The sequence below is a fragment of the Dermacentor albipictus genome, chromosome 2, assembly GCF_038994185.2.
Source record: "Dermacentor albipictus isolate Rhodes 1998 colony chromosome 2, USDA_Dalb.pri_finalv2, whole genome shotgun sequence".
NCBI lineage: Eukaryota > Metazoa > Arthropoda > Arachnida > Ixodida > Ixodidae > Dermacentor > Dermacentor albipictus.
In genome coordinates this window covers 140,559,442-140,583,055 of record NC_091822.1, presented here as the reverse complement: position 1 = coordinate 140,583,055, position 23,614 = coordinate 140,559,442, and the positions used below count along the sequence as shown (strand labels likewise).

The 23,614-nt window shown below is 44.5% G+C and overlaps 1 long non-coding RNA gene across 1 annotated transcript; it reads left to right on the top strand.

Moving 5' to 3' along the window:
* The first annotated feature begins 1,099 nt into the window (after window positions 1-1,099).
* LOC139055553 (uncharacterized) lies at window positions 1,100-21,800 on the top strand. The gene is made up of 3 exons (XR_011511852.1): window positions 1,100-1,259; window positions 20,631-20,726; window positions 21,718-21,800. It is a non-coding gene; the product is annotated as an uncharacterized lncRNA (long non-coding RNA).
* The last annotated feature ends 1,814 nt before the right edge of the window (window positions 21,801-23,614 follow it).

Here is a 23,614-nt window from a genome sequence, read left to right as displayed (position 1 = left end):
CCGTCAAGCTGTCTGCGACAGCTTTTTGCCTGGGGGCCCCCAACTAGTGTGTTGGAAATAAAGTGGATTCTGATTCTGAAATGTTTTTGAAGGTCGCTACATGGCATCATTTCTTGGCGAAAATAACTCAGCACGTATGTGCAATCTACAGTGTATGTATATTGTATGCAGGTTTCTCTCATGTTATATCTTGTGGATCACACTTAGACATGTAGCACTAGCACTATTTATCTTGTCATGCACTTTTCTTTCTCGTGCCAGTTTGTGTATCCGCACTCTATCTGTAGTGTTTGTGACAGTTATATTAAATCAATTTATAATGTGGTATAGTACGATGCCTTTTTGTGTGTGTTATCGTGTGATTCATTGCCATGTCACGGACCTGCAAAGGAGCAACCGCCGGCATGTGTTGGTGCCGACAACTCCTTATTTATTCCTGTCAAAAAAAAAGTTTAAAAAAATCTTTTATTCTTGTGAACAGGTAGCTTTAAAGAAAAAGAAAAGCATAGAGCGTGAAAACCGCTAATTATGATCAAGTACCTCCTACCTGCCGTTCACCTTGAAGAAGATCTTGGGACCATGGCCTCGCATATCGCAGCTACAAAAGGCCACAAAAGCGCTGCTGCGATATTTGAAAGCGACCGGATTGAGCGAGCGCCTGTGATTCGGACTGAGTGACCGACTGATATCTCCAGTGGACTTTCTCTTCTTTTCATCTTTCCGTCCCCCTTTCCCTTTCCCCAGTGTAGGGTAGCCAACCGGGCTCAGTCCTGGTTAACCTCTCTACCTTTCTTTTATCATTTTCTTTCTCTCTCTCTCCTACCTGTCAGTACAAACTACGAAGTCTCGTCCTCGTCTTTCTCATTGTGCGACATTCCTCCTCTCTCTTTTTCGCGCGTTGAACCAGTTCGTCCCTGAGCGGTGCTCTTGACGTCGGTGAGCGAGCACGATGTTCAGGGAACGCGGTGTGGCTGTGTGCCAGCTGGGCGCTTACATTGTAAACAGAGTAGCGCACACATCTGCGCCAGGTATGCGCCGCAAAACAAAGCCGGGCTGAAGAAGATGAATGGCTATTGACGCTGGCATTACGCGAACGAAAGCCGTGCAGGGTGGTGAAAGCAGCCAGTCGGCGTCAGCCAAGATCAACCGCGAAGCTCCCAGCAATAAGTGCTCCCCCATTGTATGCGGCTCTAAATCCTCCTGCGCGCCCGACGCCTGCTGAATGGAAGGATCATGGAAGGATTAGCGCCGTAGAATGGGTAAGCCACTCCTCTTTCCCCGAGCCAGGCACCCGCGGTACTTCGTTCCTGACTGTCTGACGCGACCTGTAACTTTCACTGCACCGCGAGGATCTAGCGAGGGGACGACCGGAACCGAATGAAGAAACCGCAGATGCGGCTCGATTAAGCAAAGCACCGGAAGGGAGACGAGCAACAAGAACAAGCAGACAAGAAAGGCGTACGAGTAGATCGCGAGCACTGCCACTGTATCACTGCGTGCCAGGTCTATATATATTTGGAACGCGTGAGCTTTACAAGGGTCGCTCGAAAAAGAAAAAAGAAACAAAAAATGGAAAACTGAGTGATCGCCCCTTGACAGAGGAAAAAGTTCTTGGACATGTTTCAGACGGGTTTGGACACCCAAGGCCTGAAGCGGTCTGATCAAGTTCTTAAGGGCTGGTGAGTTGTGCGACCGACTTTGAAAGTTGTAGCGCATAGCATCGCATTATTGCGTTAATTTTTGTGAGCTTTTTTTTTCTTCTATCATCTTTTGTTCTCTTTACCCATTTCCACAGCACCGGGTAACCAGCCGGTGCTTACAGTGGCTAACCTCCCTGTCTTTCCTCCCCCCTTTTTCTATCTCTCTCTATTTACGTGAGAGAAAACTTCTCATTTTCAGTCACTATGCACATGACGCGCAGACCGGCGGTAGTATAATTCATACTTAAAGAAATACAGAATGTGACTGCTCTATAGCTCGCGCTGAGACTGGACGCTGTCGCCGATACGTCGCACTCTGATAAATCACGCTCTCCTTGAAGCCGTCGACGCACAATCCTCTTCAAAACGCTTCTTTCGAAACCACGTGACAAATCGTAATATAGAGCAGCAAGTTAAACATAAATTTAGCTGGGTGGCGACGGAAGGAGGGTAGTGTTGAGGGCAAGTTGGTAGAATGTCCTGGAATTCCTGCTCAGACGGTCGGGACTCTGCAGTGATGGGAATGCCGGCTTTACCACGTGGATTCAAGATGACAGTTGGTACAGAGCCTTACTGGACTTCCTACAGGATTAGTTATATTAATTTACACTACGGCTTAAGGCACTCACCTCCAGAAAAAAAAAAGCACGTGCTTCTTGAGACTCTATTCCACTTCTTATGGTCCTAGATGCTATGAGTGATGAAAATTTAAAAAATAATAATAATAATGGACTTGTAAAAGAAATGAAAAAAAAAGAATATGTACAGTACATGACGTAATGTCAAACTTAAGCGCGAGCTCTAAAGAGAAAACACAGCATAAATAAGCGCGAAAATGTAGTTTAAACCCTTTTATGAGACGAAACCTGACGAGCTTTCATAACATATACAGGTGCTTCTGCGAACACTTTCAAAAATACTTAAAGGTTGCCTGTGGCAAACAGCACAATTCTAGTTCATGAGCTGGTCTACTCGAAGCGGCGGACACTATCAGAAGAAATTGAAATACACAATCGACTAATTAACAAAAATTCACAAATTACTTTTTTATCTAAGTACCTTATGGCCCATATTGCAATTTACGAATTCTATCCGTGGAGTTCGCAAGGCGGATCCACTTGAAGCGAATTTGCAGCACTACGCCAGTTTCGAAATATTAATTTCCGAACATTGCGGATAAATGCATTGGCGTTCCAGTTACTTTATTTTAGTTATTTATTTATTTACCCACAGCGCCACAGTGGCGCATTACAGTGGGAGGGAAGGGGGGGGGGGTTGTACAAAAAAAATATTACAAGGGCCGTCACAATGACAATGCAAACACTTCATTGTTAGTAACATTAACAAGAAATGAAAATAGAGCATTCCATTCTCGAACAGTGTGAGGAAAAGACGACATCTTGAACATATGGGTTCTTGACCTGAATTCGCGCACTTTATGGTTATGATCAACCCGCTGGGATCTGTTGTGCGGATGAAATGTAATGCTCGTTGTGCTTCACTGTATAAAACGACGTCTTTCTTTTTTAATGAAGTAACTGGAACCCCAATGCAAACTGAAACATGAAGCTTGCGTATTCAGACGGATGGGCCAGGCATATATAGGGAGGATGTGAATAACGTCTTTGTTGTCGTTGCCCTGTATGCGAATAATTACTTGGGCACAAGCTGCACCACTTCCTTTTCTCTTCTTTTTCTTGGTGACGCCAATTACCAGTAACTTGCTGCCTACAAAGAAGAAGAGAAAACAAAAAAAAAGCAAACTCAATCGACAATAATCGTTCTTCCTGGTACTCAAAGTAAAGCAGACAAAACAAAAGGAATTTACAGAGTTCATATATTCTGTGCTGAACCTTTTTTTTTTCTTTATGCAAAACAACTCAATATATTCATCACACACATTCGTTTTCTATTCTGGAAACAACTACAGCCGGCGTAATTAAAAAAAAGAAAAAAAGACAGTAGAGCGTGGAAGTACGTTTAAGTAATTGTCTTCCCTTCATTTATAATGTTAGTGTTGGCATCATTAAATTCCCTCTCAGTGCTCGAGATATCACTTCCGCACTATTAAAACGCTCCGAATCACGTATGTCGAGAATAATCACGTCGAAGTTTTCTGTAACCGTTCCCAATTAAGCTCGGGATAATGCTCTCTTTTCTCCGATGAAAAGAGAAGTTGGCAAATTCAATGCGGCACACTCTTGCTGTTGCGCGGTTTTCATCGAAAATGGTACCGCCTGATAGCTATTTAAAATGTGTCAGCGTGGATTTCTCCTATGGAGATGCTTTATCTTCATTGAAACAGCAAATGGCAGCCTTGAAATGTTATTAATACATTGCTCCCGCTTCTCTATGAAATGTTAGATATGAGAAGTACAAGTAAAGTAGGACCAGCTATTTCGAAATCATAGGTACACAACAACAGCAACAACAACATCACCAATAACAAGAACAAAGAGAAAACAGATAACGAAAATACAAAACACTGTCAAAGGCTGCCGCCTTGCATGTTGCACCTCTTGCCATACTGGTGACGGACGCGTTCTTCATGTATTTATTTATTTTTCTTTCTTGTTTTCCTTCTTTCAGCTGCAATTTACGCCAGGCTGCCACAATCACAGCACATACGTTTGACACATATGTAGGTACGTTTACACGAACCCGATAAAGTCGGTTCGAGTCGGCTTTGCAAACCGGTCGTCGGGTTCGTGTAAACGCTATAGCGGTTCTGGACGAGCGAGGATCGACGCGAGTTCGACGACCCGCCCAAACCGTTTGGCAAGATGCGCGTAAACACTGTCGGGTCGGGCTGGGTCAGCTCGACGATGGGTGGTGCCTCAACGACACAACGTACTACGTCTCTCGACGGTGGCGCTGGCACCGAGGCACCCTAAGCTCGACTTGCAACTCGACCCGCTGGCGTCGAGTGCATCTGTACGAAGGTATACACTGAGCAGACGTCACGAAAAAATTTCTGTCCACCCTTGACGCAATGCCGCAAACGCCACGTCATGGCGTTCTCGTTCTCTGATAAGGTCGGGTTTATACGAAGAGTAAACGGCACAGCCTGCATGCAAAAACGCGCAGTCCCTTTGCTATAGCCAGACGTGCCGTGATTAACGAAGTAGCCTCGGTAGCTTGGCGCGTCTACAAGCTTGGGTAGACAGAAAAAATTACGCCGGCACTTCGCCGCTACAGCGCTTATTCGAGTGGGCTTTCCAGAGGCGCGCCGAGGTCGAGCGCAAATGCGAGGCCATTCATTTGCTTATACAGCACAGGTTTTCGAAGGAACATTGAGTGATGGGGAGGAAGTGTAACAACATTACATAAAGCACAAACTGGAACAAATGCACGTTGTTAATGAGCATCGAAATTCTATATGTTACTTTAGTACACAACTTTACAAGAAGTGAGCGTACAAATTCTCCACGAATGTTTCACGGTTAGTGATGGAGACAAGGCTATCAGGAAGATCATTCTAGAATGCAATGGCTTGTGACAACGCTGGTATATATCAAAACGTTTATTTAAAAGAAAAAAAAAATGCAGAAAGCGAGTGGGTGGAGCCCCTATAGTCCAGGGCCCCACTGGCTTGAGCGGTCCGCCGGACAACGCTGAGGAATTAAAAGATTTGGTTCTACCAAACATTCGCTTGAGGCTGAGATGTTTATGAATACGCCTAGAAGTACGTAGAGCGGTTACGAGGGCCAATTTGTGTTGTGTTGTGCCATGAATGTATTTGTGTATCACACGTGGCAGTGCGATTGTTCTATGTGTACATAATGCTTGAATTCGTGTGACGCTAGAGTACCGGTCGTAGTTGCATGAAATGAATCTGGTGGCTTTGTTTTGTACTTCTAACATTGAGATTAGGCATCCTTGATAAGGCGACCAGGTTGACGAGGCGTATCCAAACTGCGGACGGACGAAGGTTACATAAGCTAATTTACGTGTGATAGCAGATGAATGACGTAGGTTTCGGCGTAAATAAACTAGTGTTCGTGATGCCTTAGCGCATATATGCTAATGATATGGGTCTTCCATGAAAGATTAGACATGAGATTTAAGCCCAATTATTTATATGACTGCGTCCGAGACACCGGAGAGTTGTTTATTGAGTACCAAAAGTTTGAATTTGATTGTTTAAGAGAGAATGGAACTATGGGGACTTTGACGAGTTGAGGGTCATTAGCCAACTACAACCCCAGGAATAGATTAGGTAAAGGTCGTTTTGAAGGCAGATTTAGTCATGGGAACTTTTAATAGCTATTTATATAATGCAATCGTCGGCAAATAGTCGCACGCAGGAGGAAATGTTAGAGGGTAAGTCATTAATGTAAATTAGAAAAGTCAGAGGACCCAAAACACTACCTTTTGGCACTCCAGAATTCACATGAAAAGAAAGAAGAATTTGTTGCTGTTAACTGCCTACAAAATGTAAAAACAAAAATGGCGAAACCAAGGTAGCGCTTGTATGTTAAGTCCAAGAGCACATAATTTTGAAATGAGCCGAGAGTAAGCAACACGATCGAATGCTTTATAGTGCAATCAGTTTGAAGGTTATTAACCATGTTAAAATGCAAATCAGATGTGAATTCAAATAGCTGTGTGTCGCACGAAAATGATTTTCTGAACCCATGCTGATAATTAAAGAAATTATTAGACTCGAAGTGGTTAAAAATTTTGGATGCATTATATATTCGAATGACTTGCAACAGATGCGGGTTAGTAGACGGGGCGGCAATTTTCAGACGAATTCTTGCTACCACTTTTAAACGCGGGAACTATTTTGCCAACCTTCCAGTCATTTGGGAGCGGGCCTAATGATAACGATTGCGTGAAAATGATGCATAGGATTTGGCTAGAGGTGGACAAGGTATTTTTTAGTATCTTGGAATTAATATTACCGATCCCCTGTGGAAGATGATACATTGAGATTTGAGATTAGTTTTGCTATCCTTTCTGCTGTAATGTCACTTGGTGCCATAAATCGAGATCGGGAACAATGGGCACTCGGGAATGATCTTCAATGGTGAATACCGATGTATACAAAGAACCTGTTAAACTGGAACGGGCAGATTATTGATCTCTCATCACTGTCTGATCGTCATTATGGAGGGACACGCTGTGGGCGAGACGGTCAGGAGCAATCGTTCGCCGAAACATTTTCGGGTCTACATTAAGAAGGGAGGGTAGATCATGTGAGAAATACTTGTGTTTAGCTGAGATTAATTCTTTAGGTGATTCTTTTAGCTGAGTAATTCTTTAGGTAATCTTTGTAACAAGCCCATGCAGAAGGACAGCTCGAGTATTGAGCTCGTTTGTACAAAAGCTTTTTTTTTCGGGTTGCGTAAAGCAGGAAGTTGCTTGTTAAACCGTGGTTTAGACTTATCATTAGGTATTGTAATTAAGCGATCGCACTTATCAACTAACGCTAAGAGAGTGTCCTTAAAGAGCACCCAATTTTCATTAACTGAACGACAAGAAAAAGAGGGTAGGAATGTATTACTATAAAACGTAGTTAGACCAGTGTTCAGATCAACATAGTTAGCCCCATTATAATCACGCAATTGTTTGACAGCTACTCCTGCAAATGGTAACGGAACATTGGCCTGTAAATACAGTAACTTATGGTCGCTAAAGCCTTCCAAGCAGAGAATGGAACCAACTGTTTCCAGCACAATAGTCAATAACAGGTCGATGATGTTCGAGCCTCGTGCGGGCTCGGACACTACCTGAAATAGGTTAAAATCTAACGCTAAGTTAACCAACGCGGCCGAAGTTCGACTGGTAGAAGACAGCTGGGACCAATCGATATCCGGTAGATTAAAGTCACCGAAGAATGTAAATCTGATTCTCCGAAAATTGCTATAGGCAGCACTGTCAATACGGTTGCGCAGCTGTTGAACGAAAATGTGGTCCTGATCTGGTGGGCGGTATACCAAGTCTTAGCGGACGGGGACGGACACGTAACCCAGACAATCTCCAGATCACAATCGGCATGAACAACAAAGGATAAAACAGCCTTTTTGATCGCCTCGTCTAATATTCTATTACTACACTTAATGGTTAGGTCGGTTAGGTCTCCCGCGAAGAACGTATGCTTAAAGTTAACTTTGGAGAGAAACGCTAAAAAAAGTTTGCACAGTATTTCAAGCTTTTATTTATTTATTTATTTATTTCACGTACTTTCAAGGCCCGAAGGCGTTACAGAAAGGAGTGGAGTCAAAACAAGAAGTAATGCAGTAAAAAATAAAAAATACAAACAAGTATTAACAAAAAATTTACAAAAGATATTAACAAAAGGCATTCTGAACGGCGGTTTTGAAGTTAGTAGGGTCGGTGATGAGTGCGATTGAGGCGGGAAGGCGATTCCAGTCCGTGCTTGTCCTGGGGATGAATGAGTCACTGTACCGGTTAGTACGGCACAATGGCACCCCGATTTTAAAGCTGTGGTCAGTGCGGGCAGAAATATATGACGGAGGGGTAAGAAGGGTCTCTTTTAAAAGGGGGTTCAAGTGAAAAACTTTGTGAAAAAGGGAGAGACGGGAATATTTGCGGCGTGACGAAAGATCAGGTAAGTTAAGAGTTCGTTTCATTGAAGAAATACTTGCATAGCGAGAATAATTAGATAATATAAAGCGTGCACTACGGTTTTGAATACTTTCAAGAGAAGAAACTAATGACGACTGAGTCGGATCCCAAATGGCTGAAGCATATTCCAATTTGGAGCGAACTAAAGTTTTATAAAGGGTTAGCTTCAGGGAAGAAGGGGCAGAGCTAAAATTACGGCGTAAGTAACCAAGCATGCTATTAGCGTTTTTAGTAACATAGTCAATATGCGAGTGCCAAGAAAGGTTATTTGATATGTGAAGGCCGAGATACTTGTAAGAGCTAACTGACGTCACAGGTGCACCATTAATAAAGTAGGTGTGCGTGGCAGTGTTACGAGATATACGCATGGCCTTGCATTTATTTGAATTTAGTTGCATGCACCAATTAGAACACCACTCAATTACGCGGTTAAGGTCGTCCTGCAGCTCTTGGGAATCTGAAGGATTAGTAATTTTACGGTAGAGAACACAGTCATCCGCGAAAAGCTTTATGGAAGAGGAAAGAACGCAGTTCGGAAGATCGTTAATATAGATTAGAAAGAGAAGTGGACCCAGGACTGACCCTTGAGGAACACCTGCTGGTACGTTAGAAAACCGAGAATTACAGTTATTAGCGTTTACAAACTGCGTCCTGTTAGAAAGAAAGTTTTTTATCCACTCGAGTACATTTGCGTCCAAGTTAAGTTGAGACAGCTTAAGCAGAAGTAAATCATGGGTCACAGAGTCAAAGGCCTTCGCAAAATCAAGAAATACGCAGTCAATGTCGGTACCTAGATCAGAAATTGCAAAGAGATCATTAGTAAATGTTAAGAGTTGTGTTTCACAGGAAAAGAACTTACGGAAACCATGTTGACAGGGGTTGAAAAAGGAGTTTGATTCTAAAAACTCAGCCAAATGTGAATATATTATATGCTCAAGAATTTTACATGAAATGCTAGTTAGTGAGATAGGCCTGTAATTGCTGGGTAAGTGTGTGTTACCTGATTTATGAACTGGAATCACCTTTCCCACGCACCAGTCGTTTGGAAGAACAGACTGCTGTAATGACTGAGTGAAAATGTGTGACAAGATAACAGCAGAAAATACATCAGTACACTTCAAAATTTTTGAGTTCAGGCAGTCTGGGCCAGCAGAGGAGGACGTTTTTTGATTGTTTATTAGGCAGCTAACACCAACCCAGTCAATAGAGATTGGATCCATGGGCGAAAAACCAGAATTGGATAAAACCGGTAATCCACTAGGCATCGTGGTAACATGTGAAGAGAACACATCATTAAATACATTACAGCATTCTTCAGGAGCAACAGGTTGATCGTTTGGGTATGTTAATTGGATTATTTTGCTTGGAGTACCGTTAACTATGGTCCAGAATTTACGAGGATTAGTTTGCAAGATGGACGGAAGGGTAACAGAATAAAAATGCTGTTTCGCACTAGCGGCGGCTGTGTTGTAGTCACTTTCAGTGAGGTAGTAAGCGGACCAAGCAACGTCACTGCATGAAGCTTTTGCGCGACGAAACAACCGCTTTTTTTTGTTACGTAGTCGCTTCAGAAAGGGGTTGAACCAAGGGGACCGTGGCTTGCAAGAGACTGTTCTTTGCGGTACGAAACGCTCGATTAATGACAACAATTTATTTTTGAAAATGCACCAGTTTTCTTGAACACAGCGCTGATCGCAATTAGCGATGTAAGAAGCTGCGAAATTTTCCATTTCAGTGGTAATGGAAGCCAAGTCGGCTTTGCTGTAATCGCGGATCACCTTCGTAGTTTTCTTTACAGGAGCCCGTGTATTGATATGAAAAGTGAGTGCAAGGTGATCACTTACGCCTTTTATGTAAAGAATTGGGGAAACTGTGTCAGGGTTCGTAGTGAGAATCAGATCTAGTATGTTAGATGAGGAGGCAGACACGCGCGTTGGTTTCAGTACAAGCTGGGTGAAGTGGAAATCCAAACAAGTGTTTATAAACTGGGTACTCTGGGAAGACTGGGACGTTGCCGTGTCGTTACGCCAAATGATATCGGGAAAGTTGAAGTCACCAAGAAGAAAAAGGGGAGCGTTAGGGTATCTGACAATTAATTTGTTCAATGCGTCGTGAAGGTCATCGCAAAATGACGTCGAAGCAGTAGGAGGGCGATAGCATGTGCAAAAAATAACATCTCTGTTGTCGAGTACAACGCGCACGCAAACAAGTTCAAGTGGCGTTTCTATGGAAACTGAGCTCGATGTGAGCGTTTCAGTAACCGCAATCAAGACACCTCCACCTGATCGCACACCACGATCGCAGCGATAACATGAATACAGTTTTTCACAATCAAAAATTTCGCTATTTTTTATCCGAGCCGAGAGCCATGTTTCAGTGAGACATACTATGTCAGCAGCGCATGAATCAATCAGCGAGGACACCGCAGCACGTTTATTTAGTAGACTTCGCACGTTAGTGACAAAAACAGATATGGTGTTATTAGATTGCGCATGTGCTAGCTATGTCGAACCATTTCCTTCGATAGCTTGACGCGACCGATCAGAAGAGCGTGCTGCACGTGGCATGCTGACTTCGCATACATTGTCAGTGGTAGAACAGTAAACGTAGCACTTCTTGTTCAAAAATAACTTATTTAGCCGTATTGAGTATGTCTGTCCTGATGCCTTAGCAAAATCAAGCAGCTTTATTTGGAGAAGTATTACTAGGTGTTTGTGGAGAGACATAGACGCAACTTGGAGCATGCACCTTCTTATTTCTAAAGGCAGCTCATTACGCAGCTGTGCGGCTTAAAGTTTCCGACACTCCTTATGCTGCCTCGGCAGTGAGCGTTGAATTCCCTTAACCCGCTTCTCTTACTACCCTCTCTCCTTTCTTTCTTACTATGCTTTAAGTTCACCGTTGTCCTTTAATCTCAATGTACCGTGGTAGTAGTAAAACAGTACTAGTTACCGCAGTCTCCTGACAGACCGAGACATTACCGAGGCATCCTGACCTTAATGAAAACTTAAACCAATGGCTTGGACTACGGGCTATCTCTGGTGCACGCTGAAGGAAAAAGGAGGTGCCAGGCAGCTCGAACGCGCGAGCCCAGCCCTCTGCGAACGCGGAAATGCGCCAAGACGTTCCTACCTTAATCTTCCAGCGGCACACTGTGGAACTTTAAGAAGCGCCCACAAGCGGCTTAGTAACTCAGAACTCTGCTTGGTTTATTTTGTACTCGGGGCCTTCAGCGTCGACTAACTTTGGCGGTCAGCCATTTCGAATATTCTCGAGCTGCTCTGCGCAACAACATAGCGCCGCAACAACCTCGCATAGAAAACGAGAGCAGCTTATGGAACGCTCTTAGTTTGCAGCATGAGTTCCTTCTACATTAAGCAGTTGTGAAAAGTTTTGACTATTTATAACTTTTCTTTGGATAGGGTGCCCTAGCTAACGTTAGCCAAGCTGTGCTACGAAAAAGAAATGATCTAAAAAACATGGCGCAAAATACGATTTTGAGACCTCCGTTGCTCGGTCGTCAGAACTTTGATGACAGGACACCGTACGTCTCACAATTGTGTCTTGAACCGTGTTTTTTTTTAAATTATTATTCTTCAACAGCTTGGCTAATGTTAGCTGGGACACGCGGCATATTGTTCTCTCGTTTAGGGCCATTTTGCGATCGTATCTTGCTACGATTTCGGTACATCAGGCGCCTCATGCAGTAGCCGAACTTCCCGCACCGCGGTAGTTAATAAATACTATATATAAAACACACACACACACACACACACACACACACACACACACACACACACACACACACACACACCCACACACACACACACACACACACACACACACACGCACACGCACGCACACGCACGCACGCACACGCACACACAAACAATAAATACGCGAACAGTGGCTGAATGTGAGCTGTGAATTCTGCTCCGAAGGGTGGTTGCCGCAGAGCGCGAGCGTTTCCGTGTGTTCGCCGCGGGGCTTCTCGCATTGCGACATCCGTCGCTGGGAGGAGCGGTGCGGTTCGCGAGGCGGCACCCGCCGGACAGGGGAGACGACATTCGAGCCTCGAAACATCCGGCGACGCGGCCGCCGCTTTTATCTTTCTGTGAATGCCGCCCGCGGGGGCTGCTTTCTTCGGTTATGTTATCTTTTTTTTTTTTACTTTCCTGTCTTTCTATTTTTCCAGAGAACTCGAAATGATAGCTGGAAGGCGTTCTTTGCAACTGGAACTGCATTTGCCGCATTCAACATATGAAGCAAAGATATAGGGAAGAAAAAAAAAAAGACAAGGAAAGTGTTTGGGTGCGCCCATCCTTTAGTGTTATATAAGTGCTTTGCTCGGGTCGCCGGGCTCTTTTCATGTCCGTCCTTTTCGCAGGAGTGTGTCTGAGGTGCTGTATGCACGTTTTGCGTACATCAGTGCGCGAAAATTGCGCACACGCACTCACTCACGCACAGACAGACGCGCACGCACGTATGCACTGGCAAACAGACAGACATGCACGCATTTGGGATTGTGTCTGTCGACCAAGTGTCACCTTCGTGGTGTCCCATCTTTCGTACGGTTTTCAGTTCCTCTGAAGAAGGGGAGCGGAAGCTGCGTTCGTACTCGTGGAAACACGATAGACGGCAAAATGCGGCGCACAAAATTACAAAAGAAAGATAGAAAAAAAAATAAAAATAAAAAATTAAACCAACTCACTCGTGCATTCTGTTCAACGATCATAAACTAAGAGTTGGGAGTTGCGACTGATTCTGAGCGCCGTCTCTGTGGGTCTTGTTTCTTTCAGCGTGCTCGTTAAGTCGCGCTTACACATCATATCATGAATTCAAACCAACTAGTCCTCCAACGTGTTTTAACCAAGTTCCTTTAGAGCTACGCAAAAAAGCAACCGTACGCGCACCTGACTGCTTTCAAACTAATACCCGCAAAGGGCGTTACCAGGTGGGACATCTCTAGTTTATAAGGTTGTTGCAGACGGGTCCTCGCAAACATGTTTATTAGCACAGCTAGTTAAAAAAAAAAAGATTTTTCTCTGATAATTTGGGCTGTGCAAACTGACCCCGTTTTCCTTCTAATTCGGAGTGCTAATCTCCAATGTTTATATAGCGGCATTAAGTCGTCGCGCAAAAGCTGCTTTCACGCGGCACAAATTGCTGGCGACATGTTTGACAGCGCTGACCTGATCGAGTCAGGAACTGCAGCAGGTCGTGATTCGCAGGTCGTTTACGGCTTCTCCGCACGGAGCGCGCTATTCGGGAACGGTAAAGCTGCGGCATACGCTTTCAGTCGAGTAACGAAGGATGATTGCATGCCTGGAAAATGGAGGTCTTAACCTGTACTCTCCCGCGAACTAAACACACGGAAATGATGGGGAAAGCATTGTCGATATGCGTTTAAACGACGTTGGATGGAAACTCTAGAAGCTCGCCCCATGACGAATAACGCTGTTTATTGGTACAAGGGCTCGATGTGCCAAAGAGCGCTAATACCACGGTAATGCGTTGTTAACGCCACATGAACTGCGCATTTCGAGAAAGGGATGAAACACGGTTATATAGAGGGTTATAAGAACATTCGCTTAAAAGTGTGTAAAATATATGCATGTTAAATATATGACTATGACACGCCACGTGTGCTATGAACGTGGAATATATTATGAAGAGATGATATATGCTAAAATGCTGCTCGCCCTATAAGAACGCTGATTTTTGACACTCAAGTAATGCAGCAATGTTGATGCGATCTGAAGCAATCTGAAGCAATCTTGTTCAAGATTAGGGGACACTCTCGCCTCGGGTTGTCATTGTAGTGGTAACCAGAAAGCGTCCGCTGCGGAGCCCTGCCATGTGTGGATAAGATATCCCGCATCTCTACCAAAAAATGTTACGGGGAAAAGATAATATAATAATATTTGGGGTTTTACGTGCCAAAACCACTTTCTGATTATGAGGCACGCCGTAGTTGAGGACTCCGGAAATTTTGACCACCTGGGGTTCTTTAACGTGCACCTAAATCTAAGCACACGGGTGTTTTCGCATTTCGCCCCCATCGAAATGCGGCCGCCGTGGCCGGGATTCGATCCCGCGACCTCGTGCTCAGCAGCCCAACACCATAGCCACTGAGCAACCACGGCGGGTTACGGGGAAAAGAGGAGCTCGAAATATATCTACAGAATATTCACAGTGACTTCAGCGGCTGACAAGATGGTGGTTAGCTCGCGATGTCCAAGAACATCGTCGTCTTTGAACTATTCTTCGTTGTCTTCTTAGCCTGTGAAAGTATCATGACGTAGCGCATCAATGGCTTCCCATGTGCGAAGCCAAAATCAGGCGTGTAGAAAGGAATCGCCTTATTCATCAGTTTTATCCTGTCGCCGCTTAATTACCACCCTCTCCCTTTTCCACAAGCTCTTCCATTAGCTGCTCAATCATCCACCATACACACTGTCCCTTCATCTCGCAGATGACAATCGCACTGGCGATCTCCTTGATGTTGGTTGCCACAACCATGCTCGTATGCAAGTATATTTGCAGCCTAGTTTTACTACCGAACATCTAAAGACCGGGATATACTCTTCCTGGTAAAGTCGCTGCGGTCACCTGCTCAACACAATCTGTTCCATATATAAGAACGTTGTTTGTTTTCCTTACTTGACAACTGTGGTAACATCTTTTGGTATATGTTGTAAGCCCACCTGTTACAGAATACCCGTCTAACGAAGCGAAGTAAAATCAAGTGAAACTATTGAAATGTTGAATTCTTCAAATAGCTATACATTTCCAGCTTAACGTTTGAAGGGTGAGAAAAATAATATAATGAAGCAAATATCTAACTTATTGGGCTCATCTTTGAAGCCAGACTGAAGCGTTTCTGTTATCCATAGCAACTGAATTTCCTAAATGGGATCAATCCTTGTATGGAATGACTTACGCCTCCTTTGGCTGTATGCATGGACCTGCTCCTGGCCATGACGTCACACAGATCGCTGTCTACCGTAGGCTACCACGAACTTGCTGGTTCATTCAGGCATGTGTGATTCTATTCGTGCATCGTCGTACGAAGAAAAAAAAGCGCATGTTACTGCGAACACAAATTGAAGTGGCTTGATGAGCAACCGCAAAGAGCGTTCCTTTTTTCATTCGGCCCATGCGCCTACGCTCTAGCGACTCCATAAGTTTCTTGCTTACAAACATATGAACCATGTCTATATAACTTATATAACTAACGTCTATATAACGAAATCTCTCTCTTTTCCATAGTTCGCACGGCTCAATGTTAATCGCTGCTGGCCCCCATAAAGACTGGAGAACATGCTTCTCCCAGTTCCCGCTGTCTCCAATCATTTCTAGCTAGCAGGGTCCTGCAATACTTTTTAGAACGAAATTCCGTCCCCAGAGTTGTAATAAACTTCCACTTTTGCTACGCTTAGCTTCCGAACTTTATAACGGCGGAAATCGCCTATGCTTAAGCAAATAAGTGCACGTCAAAAAAACGAACACCTTTCTTTCGCTTCTTTCCCTATTGCGAATGTCTTCTTCTTATTTATCCCGCGAGGAATAGGGCGGCCCGCGCCCCTTTCTTCATTTATTCATACCCGCCGTTATTCATCAGATTAGCGGAGAACCGACGAGACTCGAAAGCGAACGAGGAGGAGATACCCGCATTACAGGAGAGTGAGAGACAGAGAGAGAAGGCACGGAGAGAGAGAAGGATGAGGATGAGGAGGGAGAAAGACGAGGGGGAGGGGGAGGGGGAGGAAAAGAAGGAAGGCCGAGCAGGAAACGGCGGTTCTCGAGCCTCTCTTTCGCCCGAGAACGAAGCGCGCACGTGCTTCGCTCGCGCGCATGAATCACTGATGGCGATATATAGAACTGGTCGTGCAGAAATGATAAGTCGCACGCGCGTCCATTATACGGCTCCGCTCGTTCGCGCGCTGCGTGGCTAGCGCTGGAAATTTTACTGCCATTTGTCTGTTTGTTCTTATCTCGCTTCTTGTTTTCTTTTTCCTTTTCTTTCTCTCTTTCTTTTTTTGCGCGGGAAAACGCAAATCGGGGGAAACAATCTTTTCTAAGCGCGCCGCGCGTCTTTCCGCTTAGCGGAGGCGGACGCTCTGAATTCCAGATGCCTCTTTCTCGATGTACGTTCTGCGGCGCGCCTATACGTAAGAAGTGCTTAGGTAAAGCCTCTTCCTTCCCCGCACACACACGCACATGCCGGTACCCAATAATAATAATAATAATAATAATAATAATAATAATAATAATAATAATAATAATAATAATAATAATAATAATAATAATAATAATAATAATAATAATAATAATAATAATAATAATAATAATAATTGTTGTAGCGTGCGGCAACCGAGAAGCCGTACTCCAGAAAACGACAGTGGCAGGTGCAGAACAAGGAATCGGGCGTTTATTCTTTAGCACACGCTTTTTATAGGCAGCGGTTACTTATCCGCTGCTGATATCAGTGCCCCGTGATGACGAAGTGGCACGGCATGCGCTTGGCGTTACGTCATCACAACAATAATAATAATAATAATAATAATAATAATAATAATAATAATAATAATAATAATAATAATAATAATAATAATAATAATAATAATAATAATAATAATGGCAGGGGAATAGCCAATTCGTGATAACTGTATAACTGCACAGAAGTATCTATTAGGTTTTCTTACATTTTTTTTTTTATAGAGCACATCTACCAGGGGCACATGTCGGGAAACGAGCGAATGAACTTAAGTAGACACCAATGAAGCTCACATTTAAGGTTCCCTAAATGGCATAACATTACGTGAGACACTAGTGCGGCACTAACGTATTTCTCAGCACATTTCAGGGAGCGCGTACGGTTCGGAGCTGCTCCCACATTAAGTACTATTCCTAACGTGCATGTAGGCACTGTCGGAAGAGCCAGAGTGGAACGGGTCGAGAGCCTCAGCTTCGACATGCTGCCCTAATGAAGTATAATCGAGCTGCGATTTCCAGACAGCTTATAATTCGTTAACCGCGCTTGCTGACACGCGACGAAAAGGATTAGTTCGTTAATAGTGCTTTGTTCACGCGAAATATTGGCGACCTATGTTAGAATGCGGGGTAAACTTTATCGATTCGCTGATTGGTTAATTGTCTGATTTATTTATTTGCCGCTAGAAAATATTTCAGGAAAGTTCGATTTATCTTTGCTGAATGGGCAAGCGATTGTACCCCCTTAGCAACACGTTCGAAGAGTCAGAGCCAGAAATTGACCTCCCATCAAAAAAAAAAGAAAAGTTGCGTATTATATGTATAGCCTCGCGCGTGTAGAACACTAAGCCTTTTTAAGAAAAAGAGTAGCCGTCACCGCATTAGAGCGCTAACATCTCTTTTCTGTCACACCAACAGAAAAAAAGGGGGGCAGAACTCATTCACAGATGCGTGGACCTTCCAAGTATGCGAATAGCCGAAAAGCGTCCTGTATCAGTCGTGTACTGCAGCCGGGCTCCACCGGACACGCAGCGCCATCTAGCGCTGCCGCCGCGAAGTTCTAGCATACCCAGTGGGACACACCCAGTAACACAAGTCGGCGTCGAAGACGTTTGTTGAAGAGCGGCTCACACGCAGTGGCACATCCTGAATGGCCCGAGGAGTGCATGCTCAATGGCATATATCCGGACTGCAATACTTTAGGGATCGGCCCACATTTCTAGACTGCACTGTCTACGCGATCGGCCCACGTGTTTAGTGCGATAGCTAGATAGCCGGAAAGAAAGATAGTCTGACAATGCCAAGAATACTATTCGTATTAAGGATAACCTCATTTACGCATTCATGCACGCAGCACGCACGCGGTCTTCTTTCTTTCTTTTTTTTTTGTTTACATACAACGTGCGGCCGCATACTATCGCATTATGCAGACATAATACTCTACCACCGCGAGCATATTCTGTAGTGAATTGAAGACTGGACACATGCATGCATGCGTACCGTAATACATGCGTGTTTACGCTCCCATGCGATTTCTTTATTGAGCGGGAAGGACGGTGCGCTGGGTGTTTATCTGCTGCTGCTGCTGCGGTAATTCCTTCGATCCTCTTTCTTTCTTTCTTTCTTTCTTTCTTTCTTTCTTTCTTTCTTTCTTTCTTTCTTTCTTTTTCCTTCTGGCCATTCACTGACATTCTGCGTACATTTCTTTTCCGGCTTCGCATCCTTCGACCGCACCGAGAGTTTATATATAAAACATTGAGTCGTCGACAACGAGGCAAGAGACATCAGAGAAAGAATATAAAGAAGGAAGAAAAAATAACGCGTAATGAAGTTAACCTGAAGTGTGTCTGATCGATTACGAATGAAAGATGTCAGCTTCAATCTAGATTAAAGGAAATAATAATTAAAAAAATCAATCCCCACAATGTTTCGCCCGGTTTTGATGTCTGCGTTCTAATTACTATAATGGAACTCGAACAGCGGGCAGGGGAATTCCATTCGTGGGGCAGGCATGCATAAGATTATCGGTCGCTTTCATTTATTAGAATGAACTATACACCTGGGAGCGCTAGACTTTAAGGTAATTTTTTTTTTCACTCCGTTGCAGGGCTGGATATATATTGAGAGTAATCTATTTTATTCATCTCTCTCCCTGTCCCCCCGTCTCTCTCTCTGTCTCATCTTTTTGACACAGTGATTTGTTCGGTTATTTTAGGTGTCGAAAAAATGAGAAGTTGGGTTACGTTAGAGCCAGCTGTTTCAAAATTCCAAGTTAGCTATTCAAGCATAATTACAAACGGAAAATCAAGTAGAAAATGTGCACAAGCAGTAGACATACACGAACATATCACAAGCACGCAAAGGGTTTTTCTATGGACACATGCACAGCAAGCAGTCCAGTTTACCTACGGGACAGTCACCCATCACACAGGAGTGAAAGAGGACACGGCCTATCATATATATATCAGAGAGAGAGAGCGAGAGACAGAGAGAGAGAGAGAGAGAGAGAGAGCAGTTAAACGCCGCAATCGAGCAGCAGTCAGCCTCGCCGGGAAGACGTGGTATAAATGAAGGGAGTGAAGCTCATCAAGTCGCCGACATTGAGTCGTGATATCACTAAATGAAGTGGGATTTTGAACCACCAAGGGCGTTAAATCCGACGGGGCTGATGTCATACAAAATGTGGCGAATGAGTCCTGCTTCCGTAAATCTTTCTGTACTGGCGCGGCGGCAAAGCGCCGCAGCGTCTTATATGTACAAAATGTATATACGAGTCGCCTTCGTGATGGCAACTGTCACCCAGCTTCTTTCGGCCGCATGAGATCATGAGCCTATACAGTAGTGCCGGAAATCTGTAGGATCTTCTGCGTAAATCCATCCCGCTCGTTGATTTCCTGTTCGCGGTCAAGGAACCACGTTTTCCGCGACGTGGGTGAGGCAGAATGCGACGATTAGTAACTTTTGATGGTTGTCCCAGCTGAGTCGCTGACTCTGTTGTAGTCGCCGAACCAGTCCGCAATGTCGTCACCACGGAGTCCTGCGAAGACATCCATAGTGGTCACGTGGACGACTATTGACAGTTTAAACCGGCGTGCCTGGGGTTGCAGAACTTATTCTTAAGAAATAAATCATAAGAAAACAAAAACGAGAAAGAAGCATGGCAATTTTGTAACATATATCTTCGGATGTATTCTGATAGCTTTTACCAGAATATTTTGTTCATTGTTTCTTTTCCCGCAATTTTACAGAAAAACATTCTATTAAGGGGCTAACTTCTGCTCCTTACTGCAGCTTGTCATGCCGTATTCAAGAGTCAAACGTGTCATAGTTATTATACATGTATACAGACGAGCACGCTACGTGGAACATGTTAGATGTGACCCCTGACAAGACAGCTGGGGCCAAAGCGCACGGCACTGTGAGAACCATCCGCGTATCCACTCTGCCAGTTTATATGGTCGTGATCCGAGCGGCATGGCTCGATCGCCCTGACTGTAGCGATATCTCATTCAGAAACAAAGACCAATTGGCTCCCGCATGCGATACCTATTCTGCCTGTATACTTGCATGGCCTGGGGAGGCAACACACAAATATTATTTGAGAATAGGAAAGAGACGAACAAATCTAATTTCTCTCACTGTATTTATGACAAATTTGCCGCTTAGCTGTAGGGGACCAATTCACTTAAAGTCAAGAAAAAGTCGGTATTCGATCGTAAACAGAAAAAAAGGTTTTTTATTTGTTTTTTATAATAACCTCTCTTTCTTTCACTGAAAGAAATTTTCTGTGATAAAAACAACATTCTTCATTTTCTCTTTGTTTTTTATATTAATTTTTAGCCTAGGGTTAACAGAACTGGTGCCGCTGGAGTCCAACATTCCAGTTGCAGGCGGGCGCACCCGGCGGCCTGAGCGCAGCTCCAGGGATAGCGGGAAGTAAGTTTCTGCGGCACCGGGATTCAGCAGAACTTCCGCCACTTAAGAGAACGGAACCAGACCGAACGCTTTTTAGGGCGAAGCTGTATATGGCTAGGCTCCTGTGCATTTTTGTTCTGTGTAAACAAAAACTATCATCATCAATGGCTCATACACCCATTCATGCTCCCTTAAGCAAGCAAAAACGCAATAGCTCATAGCCACGTAAGGCAGAGGCTACAAGCACTCAGCAAAGTGATGCGAACAGTGCTTAAATTACTACTAATCACGCATACAACATACAGAAGAACATGTGAAAAACTCATCATCAATGGCTCATGCCCCCGTGAGCAATGGCTCATACCCCCGCAAGCAAACAAACAATGCAATGACTCGTAGTCCCGTAAGGTTCATGGCTACTCACGGTGCGTGAATTAGCTGCGATGACACTACCCCTGTTGTCGTTGTCGGTTACTTCAATGTGGATGTATCGGTACCGAAAAGGGGGCGGTTTACCCGTTCCGTGTTGCAGACACATCCCTTGCGATGCCACACCGATCCGGCCCAACCGACCACCCAGCGGCGTACGTGCATCGATTTGACATTATCAAAGAATGTGATTGCAGTTGCCAGCGAAATAATGACCATCGATCAAGACAATAAATGAGTGGGCGTACCTTTCATCCCGATGACCACCCATGAAGCCAATGAATGAGCTTGTACCTTCGTTCAAAATTATGTGTCACTTCCGTCTCGTGTGCTAAACAGCTTCGCTGGTCAACCACCTTCAAAGAGTGGAAGGGCTCAGGATATTTATTAATCGAGTTCTCAGATAGCACCCGCCAAGAGGAAGATCTGGGCTGACGGTGATTATATATAAAGATGCATGGAAACGATGAGGTGTGCTAAACGCATCCACAGTACTCGCATACGTCCGCGAAGTTTCCTTTTGTTTCTACAAAGCTTATAGCGTTTCTTTTTTTTTCTTTTTTTGAACCTTCTCGCTATGCAGCCAATCTCCCTCGTAGGATTGCGACCAGAAAAAGGCTTCGCATGAACATCAACATCTTCGCGCAGCGTACTTCAAGAGGCCCGGTGAGCCGGACCCTTAATCATCTTATAGCGTGCTTATATACGAAAAGGCATGGCCGATTAGAAAGAAAAAAACAAATATAGCGATATGCGGCCTTGACGAAAAGTGTTTTGAGGGTCCTATTAAGGAGCGAGTCCTCCCGAGAACGCGGCGTTAAATCTATGCCGCGAGGCGGAGTAAGAAAAGGGGGACGACGGTGAACGAATCTGCACCCAACGGGAGTTTCGATCGCGGTCGATGTGGCACGTCCGGTCGCCCTGGCCCGCACATCACTCAAAGTATCGAGCGACTTGCGAGTTTGGGCTGAACAAAGGACGGAAATGCTGCTGCTAGATGACAATCTAGCAGGAACTTTCTTTTTTTTTTTCTTCCCCCCAACGTATTCCGCAATCAATACAGCGTTGTGTCAATAGTGCGAGAAGCCGCCGTGTTGTATATAATTGCTTCGTGCGCCATGCAGCACCGCTGGTTGGAACACACGCTGACCGGCGCTTTCGACCGCACGGACTTCGTTTTCACGCTTCGTGATGTTCCCGTTACTTGCCTGCAATTGCTTGTTCAACAAGGGCACTGTATCGCCCTTGTACATCTAATAAGTATACGCATGCTGTACAATGCTTCCTTTTGAATTATTGCTTGCTCCACGCGAGGGAGTGTGTCCGCGCGCGCTTGTGTTTATAAGAGTCCGTTCGTGCGTGCCTGTACGCGCGTGTGTGTTGTGCATACATGAATGTGTTTGTGTGTGCGCTTGCAAGTGTGTTTGAGTTTGCGCGGTTGCATGTGCGCGTTTGTGCGTGCGCGTGCGAGTGCGCTTTCTTCGCGTGTGTCCGTGTGTGTGTGTTCGCGCGGATTAATTTGCGAAACTTGGGCACTCCTCCGTTTGGCATATTCCTTCTCCCCTTTCCGATTATGGCTCTTAATAAAATATCTCTGACGTGTTTAATCCCTCACTGTTGCCTTCTGTTATCTTTTCAACAGACTACAAAATGGAGTGCCCCTTAGGCACTAGTAAAGTAGGTGAAAGTCCCACGTTTGTACTGATTTTCGGTAACTGTGCACGAATGAGAATTGAGAGAATCGCTGAGCCATGCATAACGGCTCATGGTCTGCAGCACATGCACAGTGCAGACAGGAACCCGAAACACACGCACCACGGGTCCGACACGATTTCTGAATGATGCTTGCCGGGATATACAGACGCTCGATAATGGTCGGTATAACAGCCGACGACCGGCGTTTCCTGACTATTTCGGCTCGGCACTCTTAAATATTCATCTTCCTTTTCGCGGGAACGCCTTCGTATGCCGGCGCGCTCCATTTTAGTTTGGATCGTCTGCCGCTCCAGAACTTTAATAAAGACTGAGCGCAACGTTACCATTCTGTCTATTTGCTCTTTTTTTTTCTAGGCTTAATATTTACCTTCGCTTCCAAATGTGCGTGACTGGTTAAGGCGCTATTTGTATAATTTGCGCATCAGCATAGTTCCAAACGTCTAATACAGTTCGCGTTTTCGATTAACGCTTTTCATATCACCCAAGATACTCTTATTTTTCTTCAACGTCTCGCGTAAGTTCTTAAGTATTCTCGAATTATGAATTGGAGAGCTGGCATCGCTCCCAAGCGAAATAAGCTTCTCTCTTCGTTTATTTTTGCGCAGACATCATATACGAAACAGGGGGAAGCGGAGTGAAATTGGTTTCTTCCAGAATAACGTGGCTATTTATATTAAGCTGATTGTTCGTCTTACATGTATGTCCTTTTAAATGGGAAACGTGGCTATGTATTAACTACGCGAGCAAGAAAACTCGCCTAAATG